The 8,773-nt window shown below is 50.5% G+C and overlaps 1 non-coding gene across 1 annotated transcript; it reads left to right on the plus strand.

Annotated features, from left to right (window-relative positions):
• The first annotated feature begins 8,116 nt into the window (after positions 1 to 8,116).
• Trnap-agg (transfer RNA proline (anticodon AGG)) lies at positions 8,117 to 8,191 on the plus strand. The gene has a single exon. It is a non-coding gene; the product is annotated as a tRNA-Pro (tRNA).
• Positions 8,192 to 8,773: the final 582 nt, after the last annotated feature.

Raw genomic sequence — 8,773 nt, forward strand, 5'->3', positions numbered from 1 at the left:
CCTTTCCGTGTGCCACCGTCGAAGACGCTGGCGCAGCGTGTGAAGCCGATACCTAGAGCCGCGGCCAAGGTAAACTGGTAGCGAAGCTTCCATCGAAGCCCACATGTCATGAAAATGGCGGCTCGTTGCAACCGTCACCACCTACGTAACGGGAGGAGACAACTAACATTAAGCAAGAAATAAAAAAATACATTAAAAATGACGCCACAACCGGAAGTGGCCACGACGTCAAGATCTTATGCAGCTTGGCGCCATTGTTTGAATTTCTTAAGCGTCTGGAATTTCAACCGCTGCGCCAGTGGTTATTTTTCTCTTCAGACTGAGGCGAGCTTGCGACTCGCCTCAGCTGAAGCGCCAGCTTGTCATTAAACTATAGGAGTGGCGCATGTCTTAATGTGAACTAGAGTGGACACTCTAATGCGAACATAATTAGACTGTTATTGACGGCAATTGCTCCAGTAGGTTTCTTAGGAAGGTGGGCGAACACGATGGAAATAAATGAAGTGCCACAGAGTTTTCAAAAGCAACTTCCCTTTTATTCGTCTAGAATAGTCCAACAAATATAACTGACCAAACAAAACTTGTTTCAATGACTGAAAAGTATACTAGGCCAGCACACAGCCGTAGTGTATAGCAGCATGTAGTAAACCTTTTCACAGAATCATTCGCAATTCCGTGCGACACCATGTATTCATTTCCAATAGTTATCAGACAACATTGCCCCAGATGATCATTTAGAAAACATTTTACTTACTAATTTTGCTTCCCGTGGGACACTCAAAGCCTGTGTTAGGGCGAGTGAACGAACATAGCGCGACGTTTCTTCGCGGAGCGTTTCGAATTTATCGTCACGACGAGACACAGCGCGTCGGATGGCGTTAACTTGCATGATAACAAAAAGCCTGCACTCACAATTTTCACCAATGAATGTCATGCTCTAGGTCATGAAAATTTGAAGTGAAGGGCACGCCACACTGAACAAACACGCAAGGAAAAAAAAAAAAAAAAAGAAGCTCGGTTGAAACCGCCGCGTGAAAGTGAGCAACGCCATTCCGCACAATAGCTGGTTTGCACAGTCTTGACAAGTTTTGCGCCAGAATCACTGGTTCGTAGGGGTCCCCGAGGACGAACTAATAAATGTGAAATAGAAAAAAATAACATTTGTTGCTTTAGTACAGCAAAAATATTTGGAACGAAATATTTACTCGTATGACAGTATTCTGATTAAAAGTTTTCGGACGTCTTTTTTTCTTCTTTTTTTTTCACATAGGTTTTCAAGTTTCAGTGCTTGTCCTCCTTCACCTAGTCGCGTTTCAATCGTACGCCACTTAACTGGTATCGCTACCCGCCGCGGTGGCTCAGTCAGCTAAGGCATTGCGCTGCTAAGACCGAGATCGCGGAATCGAATCCCGGCCGCGGCGGCCGCATTTCGATGGAGGCGAAATGCAAAAACGCCCGTGTGCTTTCGTTGTAGTGCACGTTAAAGAACCCCAGGTGGTCAAAATTAATCCGGAGCCCTCCACTATGGCGTGCCTCATAATCAGAACTGGTTTTGGCACGTAAGAAGAACTGATATCGCTGGCAATAGGTTTTTGGTACGCTTTTCGTCCCAAGCTTCGCGACCTATTTAAATGGACCTTGACCGCGGCCGCTCACTTCGCCATGGTCCGCGCGCACGGTTCTTTCGCTAGAAGCACGGCTGAGAGCACTGCAATATGACAGAGCATGAGCGCAGTCACGTGGTCTTTGGCCTAGACCTGCCGGAGAGTGCGCGACGAGTTCGTCTCCTCGCCGGACCTCCAATAAAGTTCTTTCACTCACTCACGTGGTTTTACTTCATATTTCTCGGGCTTTCTTTAAACGCCGAAAGAAATAACCACACTGCATGTACGTTACCACAAAAAATTGGATCGGTCGTTTCTGAATCTCCTCTACAACGTAACGAAACGCACTTGGCCCTAAAGTGAATATTCAAAATTTTGCATAATTTCTCTTAGTTAATTAACCTATTAAGCGGAATATAAATACACTCTAAGGAGCGCCACACGACGGCAAACCATATGTCTTTTGTTTTATTCAGCTGAGGTTAATCACTTTTTTTTTTTAATCCTTGGTTCAAGCTACGTGAAACACCCTGCATATCGTAACGCTGAAGTGAAGACAATCATCGCTCAAACGAAGGAGAAAAAGTATTCAACCTGGTTCGAATTCTCTTCTATTCTTCTACGGGCTACTCGGAAAGTGTATTCAAGATAGGTTACGAAATTCCACGCGAAATAGGCGGGACCGGCCATCTGCGACGAGCTCGTTGCGCGCCGATACCACACTTAACAGGGACGAATGGCGTATCCTAAATACTGAGTACGATACCCTTAAAAGTATTTAGGTTACAGCAAGAATACCAAGTTGCCAGATTACTTAAAAGTTACAAACTTACTTTGTAAAGTATTTAATATATATATATATATATATATATATATATATATATATGTGTGTGTGTGTGTGTGTGTGTGTGTGTGTGTGCGTGTGTGTGTGTGTCAGTCTCGGCCGGCCACGCCCAATGGCGCCCAGCCGCAGCTCGCGCGTCCCTCGTCCTGTTCGTCCACAGTTGGCTCTGATAATCGTGTCGTGACTCCCTCTGCGAAGGCGTTGACGGCACTGGCCCACGGTGACTGGCAGCGACGGCATGACACCTTGTCATGGAGGAAGGAAACAAAGCAGGAGAGGCCCTGACGTCACTTTTTTGAAGCCGGAAATGCAGCCATGTTGGTGTGGCACCTATCTTTGCGCCTCCAATCAGGGGTTCTGCAGCTCGCCGGAGCAGATGGGCGCGAACTTTGAACTTGCATTGTTACGAGCCGGCGGAAGTGTGTGCTTCTGACGTGCGTCAAAACAAAGCCTACAAAACTTCTGTAGCAGTTTTAGTGAAGCAGACGCGCTCCTGTGTTTTTCCGTGGCACGTTGAAGAAGACAACGAAGACCCAGGCCGTGATTGCTTGAGTGTATCTGTTGCTGGCCGACACTTACACTCGCAGACCCAAAACACAACTTTCAAGCTTACACACCACACTCCAAAGTCAGCTTTTCTCGCGAACAAAAGGTGCTGCGGGAAAGACACCGGCGAAAAAATCTTATCTCACTTTTCAGAGACCGAGAGCAGCAGCGAAAGCTTCAGGAGCGTGGTTGCCATGGCAATGTTGACATTTGGGGTACCCATCCCAGTGCTCCTTTGCGAAAAACAGCACGTGACTTCCGCCGCACCTTCTCCAATACGTTCGTGCTGGCCAGGGCCTCTCCTGGGGTTTCCTTCCTCCATGCACCTTGTACACTGCTAATGCACTGAACGAGGATCGGCAGAGCGGGCAACGTCTGAGTCACCAAGTCTTCGAGGAACCCGCAGGCCCTGAACCTGGCTGGCTTCCAGGACGGGCTCCTCGCGAAGATTGGGCAGACCAGGTGTAGCAGCTTTGGAGTGGAGGTCTTGCAGGAACCTAAAGGCCCTAAACCGTCACCCGACGCACACCTGGTCTGGTTCCGACCTCGTTCTGACGAGTGCACGCAGTAGGTCGCCGGAAGGAGCCGCCGCTCTCTAAATGCCTTGCGACAACAGAGACCACACCTCACTGCAGCACGCAGGTCACAGGAGGGGAAGAACACAGATGATCCCGATCGTCGCTCTAACGTTGCCGCCGCCGCTACCGTTGGCAACTGTCCTCGTCTCAGCGGAACACTGGACACCGCTCACCACGTCCTCTCGATACGTCTGTGTAGACCCACGCTCTGCAGCGCCGATGGACGGAGCGGCTCTTGAGGTGGTGTCGGCGCCATCACGCTCATGACGTCACCCGCGCCGGGAGCTGCAGCAGCGCGCAGGAGACCATCACGCCGCTACCAGGTCCCACGCCAGGCTCCATGACGGCGACGGAGCTGCTGCTCACGAAGCTATCTTGAAAGCGATCTGCGACGCGGCCGAAGTGTGCGCCCGCGGGTGCCTCATCTTCAAAGCAATCTGCGATGGCCAAAGTGCATTCGACGAGTGCCGGTAGCTTCGTATGCGCTGCGCTTTCGACGTTTAGTTCGTGTTGAAGCGAGAGCTAGCGCGAAGGTCAATTTGCTCGCTGCTGCTGGCGCTCTTTATCACTCCAGCGTTTTGACGAGCTCCCGCGGACATCGAGCGAGATGATGTTTACCTGTGCGCGATTGACACCGTGCTTGTTTATTATTGCGATAGCAATTATATGGACACTTCAACCGGATTTCTGCCGTCGGCGTCGCCGTCGCCGTGAGGTTTCGTATAGATAAAATCTTCGCCGCGCGCCGTATGCCCCAGCGGAAGCGTGCGGAGACGCGCGCTATCACGGAGAGCGAACGCACTCAATCTCCCACGCGCAAGCAAGGAAGCGGAAAGCCAGCGCCGGAGGGAGCAGGGGGGGGGGGGGGGGGGGGCACTTCTCTGCCAACAACCGCGCTCGTCGCTCGTCCGCACAGTCTCTTATCTCTCCCACGCGCAAGCAAGGAAGCGGGAAGCCAGCGCCGGAGGGAGCGGGGGGGGGGGGGGGGGGAGGCACTTCTACGCTGCCAACAATCGTACTCGTCGTTCGTGCAACCGCACCGTCTCTTATCTCCACACGGCTCTGACCTTTATGCGCCGTGCATTCGCCGCTCAGTTTCCGTTGAAGCGATAGACCGCACGTACCTTCGCTGCTGCGGCGTATGCGCTTGCTGCCAGCGTTTTGACAGTCGTTGTCTGCAGTCATTCAGTGTGATCTATTCATGTTTGTTTGTGCGCGCTCACACTACGCTTGTTCAATCAGTTAGTAATAGTCGGGCCACATTTTCCAACGCACGCTACACATGCAATGCTGCCCGGGTCGGCAGTGCAGCGCTACAGGTGTGTCCCTTCGCACGCGCTGCCCACGGGAAGCGCTTCTCATCAACACCACCGTTTCACACGCGCCTCCTCGTGGTCATCGAGTCTCTCTTCATGTCGGTCTACTTACGCCGCAGCACACCTGCTTACTTAATCAGCTCATGTTTACTACAATTCATATTGCTACCAAAGCCGCTCACCTTACTTCGTATGACATTGCTGTGTTGCTATCGCATTCATTGCTTCGCCCTTAGGGCGAAACTGTGACATTTTTTTTTTGTTAGAAAGCGAATATTTACAACTTTATACGGCCGATAAAACTACTATCCTTATTTCGTGCTGTCTACTAATTTGCTATCGCAATCAATGCTTTGCCTTCCGGGAAAAGCATTGATTGCGATAGCAGGCGAGTCGAGACAGGAACCTACCTACCTGCCGCTAACTGCCAAGAATGAGCCAAAAAGTGCTTCGCATTGAAATTCCGGCAGAATTACCTTGAAGAGCGCGGCACATGCCCAGTGACCCAACTTGGTCCGACGATTCCTCGAGAACACGGTTGCTTCAGCAAAGCAGCCCGATGCTGTACTCATTAGAGCATGGACTACCGAGTTACCCAAGTTGGCGAGAAAACGGTCTGACAGGCATGGATAGATAGATGTCGGAAAGAGCGTCAAGCATGCTAATCGCATTACGAAAGCTCACGCGGCTCGGCACTTCTGTTGGCAAACGCGAAGCGAGCGGGCAGCGTCCCCTGTCTGTCGTCACCCAGGAGAGGGCGCCGCCAGCGAGCGACGCATTCAAAACGAAGATGAGGCAGCCGCGGCGGCTCGTGAAATATGTGGCTAATTCCGACCGGTCGAAGGAGCGCCCATCGCTGCCTTTCGGCTCCAGACCAAATCAGCCACCACGAGTGACACCACGTGATGACCTCACGACGTGACGACGGTGGGCGCACATTGGAGAAAGATACGGATCATTTGCTTGCGCCGCCAGAAGTCAGTCAACAAGACGCACAAAACGCTTGTCATGCACAATTTCAGTTCGAGAGCTTCGGCTATAGAATTCGGATCGGTTCCCATGCGTCACGTTCGTTTGTGCACATAAATTGTTCCGTCATCAAAGGCCACCCGAGTCAATAATGCCAGCGTTGGCCCATTGTTTAGTTCTTGCATCGCACACTGTCTGCTCATTAGCATGACCGAAATGCTACTTTAGCAGCAGCCGCATCCTCCGTCTTCATTCCCGCTGTGGCGAGAAAGGCTCGAGGCTCTGTGTATATACGGCCACAGTCAAATGAAAACCGCTGCCCGCGGCTAATTTCCATGCATACGAGGTCGGGTAGGCATCAATGTGTTAGTTTACTTGGATTTTTTCCTTTAAATACTGCATTCTCTTCGCTCTGAGCCCGTTACTGCGCGAAACTGTAATTTAAAGAACTCTATTCGTGAAACGTCAAATTTGCCTCGAATGTAATATCTCTGTTTATCGGTGTAGGCACTCTCTATACCGGTTGAAAAAGGTGCTCGGACGGGTTTTGATTTGTCTTTGGGCAGAGGCAATTCATATCACAACTCAATGTTGGACCCAGCAGTAACGTAGCCAGGGACCATATTCGGAGATAGCACTTTCGCTGAATGCTTGCTCATTGTAAAAGTAGGCGGCCTACGTCTGACGCTCCAATGAGGCATCAAAGTAATGAGGCATCAAAGTATTCCCGGAACCAATCGTTCATGAATACGGCCCCAGAACGTTATTACACGGAGTTGTCTTCGGCTTGCTCTAATATAGTTTCGCAGCTGTTTCCAGCTATTTGTTTCCTTGGAACGCACAGGAATCAATACCGTTTGTGATGCCTAGGCACCTCTTTCCCGCTCCTGATCTAGACTAGAGTTCTACTGAACGGTAATGTTTTTACGTTCTACTGGCCCCAACAGTTCTACTGAACGGCCCTTGCACTTGGCATTTCAAAATAAGTTAAACGCAATGTGCAACTTGAAATCAACCTGAACCAGTGCGACTCAAGATTCGTGGCGCCATGTAGTGAGCATATATATAAACTCTCAAGGATCACCAGTGTAATTTGGGCCATTATAGAATAAGGTCTATAAATATAGATGGCTAATTGGCTAGCTGTATTCAAGTTCGATTGTGACGCGATGTTGTGTGGAATGTTCTCACTTACTACGCTTCATTTGTATTGTGTGCTCAGTATATGCGATGTCATAGCGATGTGACGTGAGCTGGCGCAGTAGTCTACTTGGCGCAACAAGCCTCGAACGGCAAATGTTGACTTTTTTCCGCCGAGAAGTTGGCCCCGCGAAATGTAGATGGCTTTGTCGTGCCTCCACAAGCCACCATTGCAGGACGTATGGGCTTCTATGGCACCTTCGCTACCATGCGTACATACACCTTGTCCCGACTACCAGCGCCGCCCTTCCAACACCCACCCTGCCATGTATTTCCTCTGCTCGACATTAATTAAGCAGGTTTGGAAGGTAAGTGGGGGGAAATCGTTGCGAAGCGGGAAGCATCCGGGTATACTGGCGAGTATACAATGCATGCCGTGTAAGCATTTCCTTTCTCTCTAGTGGCCAAGCTCAAACACGGCTCGCTGTGGACTGCGTTATTGCGAGAAGCGAGCAATTTCGACGGTGTCAGAGTTTCTCCACTTTAGCAGGTTTCTTCAGCGCAGTTCGAGGGGGGCGCTGCGAGCCGTTAAGGAGAGCGGACGTGCTTCACGTCGGCTCTGCGTAACTGATGTCCTACTGCTAGACCATCAATCTGCACCGCCCAAACCAAGTTGGATTGTGTCCAGCAAGTTACCAGGGACCCGTATAAACCATCTTCAACCAGGTGGGCCTATTTTGGCGATTTTACGGAACTTTATTGACCGCAATGGCGCCGCTGCTAAACCTAAGGCCTAGCGACGACGCCGGGCCGCTGGCACTTGGCGCGGCCGCCATGAGTCTTGCGCCAGGCACTGATCTGGAAAGCATGCAAGTAATGCAGCTACAGCCTGCGAAGAAGGCAGTATTCGATGAAGCCACCGAATATATTATTCGAAAGAAGTTAGAAGAGCGAGAGCGAGCGGCCGAGACGCGCGCGCTGCTACATTTGGGTGGATGTCTCAGTTTCCCTTTAATTACTTATCTCCACCTAGTGGATTTCCGCTGAACTATTACGTCATACACTTGCCTTTGCTTCGAGTTGTCGACAAATTCGAATTCGCCCTGCCATCTGCTAGCCGCCTGGTTAGCTCAGATGGTAGAGCGGCTGCCCCAGGAAGGCGGTGGTCCCGGGTTCGAGTCCCGGACCAGGACGAATTTTTCTTCAACTGCGAGGCTTTCTTTCGAGGAACCCGGTCAGGTTTCCATTGTAGCAATTGCTACATTTGGGTGGATGTCTCAGTTTCCCTTTAATTACTTATCTTCACCTAGCGGATTTCCGCTGAACTATTACGTCATAGCTCTAAACAGCAGGAAGCGTTGCACGGTGGGGACGCTATGGACGGCCACGTCACCACATCGACGCCTGGCAAAACGCTTCAACCGAAGCGTTGGAAACCGAAGGTGGTGCCCAAAATCGGTACGGAAAACGCTGTTGCCGTCGTAAAACCCAGGGAACACTCAATTTGTCAAATTTCAAGGGCAGCAATCAAATCGCAGAAGCTATACAGGGTCTTCAGAATAGTGTTGGCCTGAGCTCGTTGGTTGCACATAGCACAAATGGTTTCCAGCATTTGTTTCCAAATGGTTTCCAGCAAATGGTTTTCAGCAAAACCTCGCCTAACACAGCCTACGAGTTCGTCCGCTACCGGCGGACCTGAAATATAGGATAAGCAAGTACGACGAAGGAAACTGCTTATATAGTTCGGTACTGACCTTACCGTTTTGAAACGAACCA

This window comes from Dermacentor silvarum, chromosome 8, assembly GCF_013339745.2.
Source record: "Dermacentor silvarum isolate Dsil-2018 chromosome 8, BIME_Dsil_1.4, whole genome shotgun sequence".
Lineage (NCBI taxonomy): Eukaryota > Metazoa > Arthropoda > Arachnida > Ixodida > Ixodidae > Dermacentor > Dermacentor silvarum.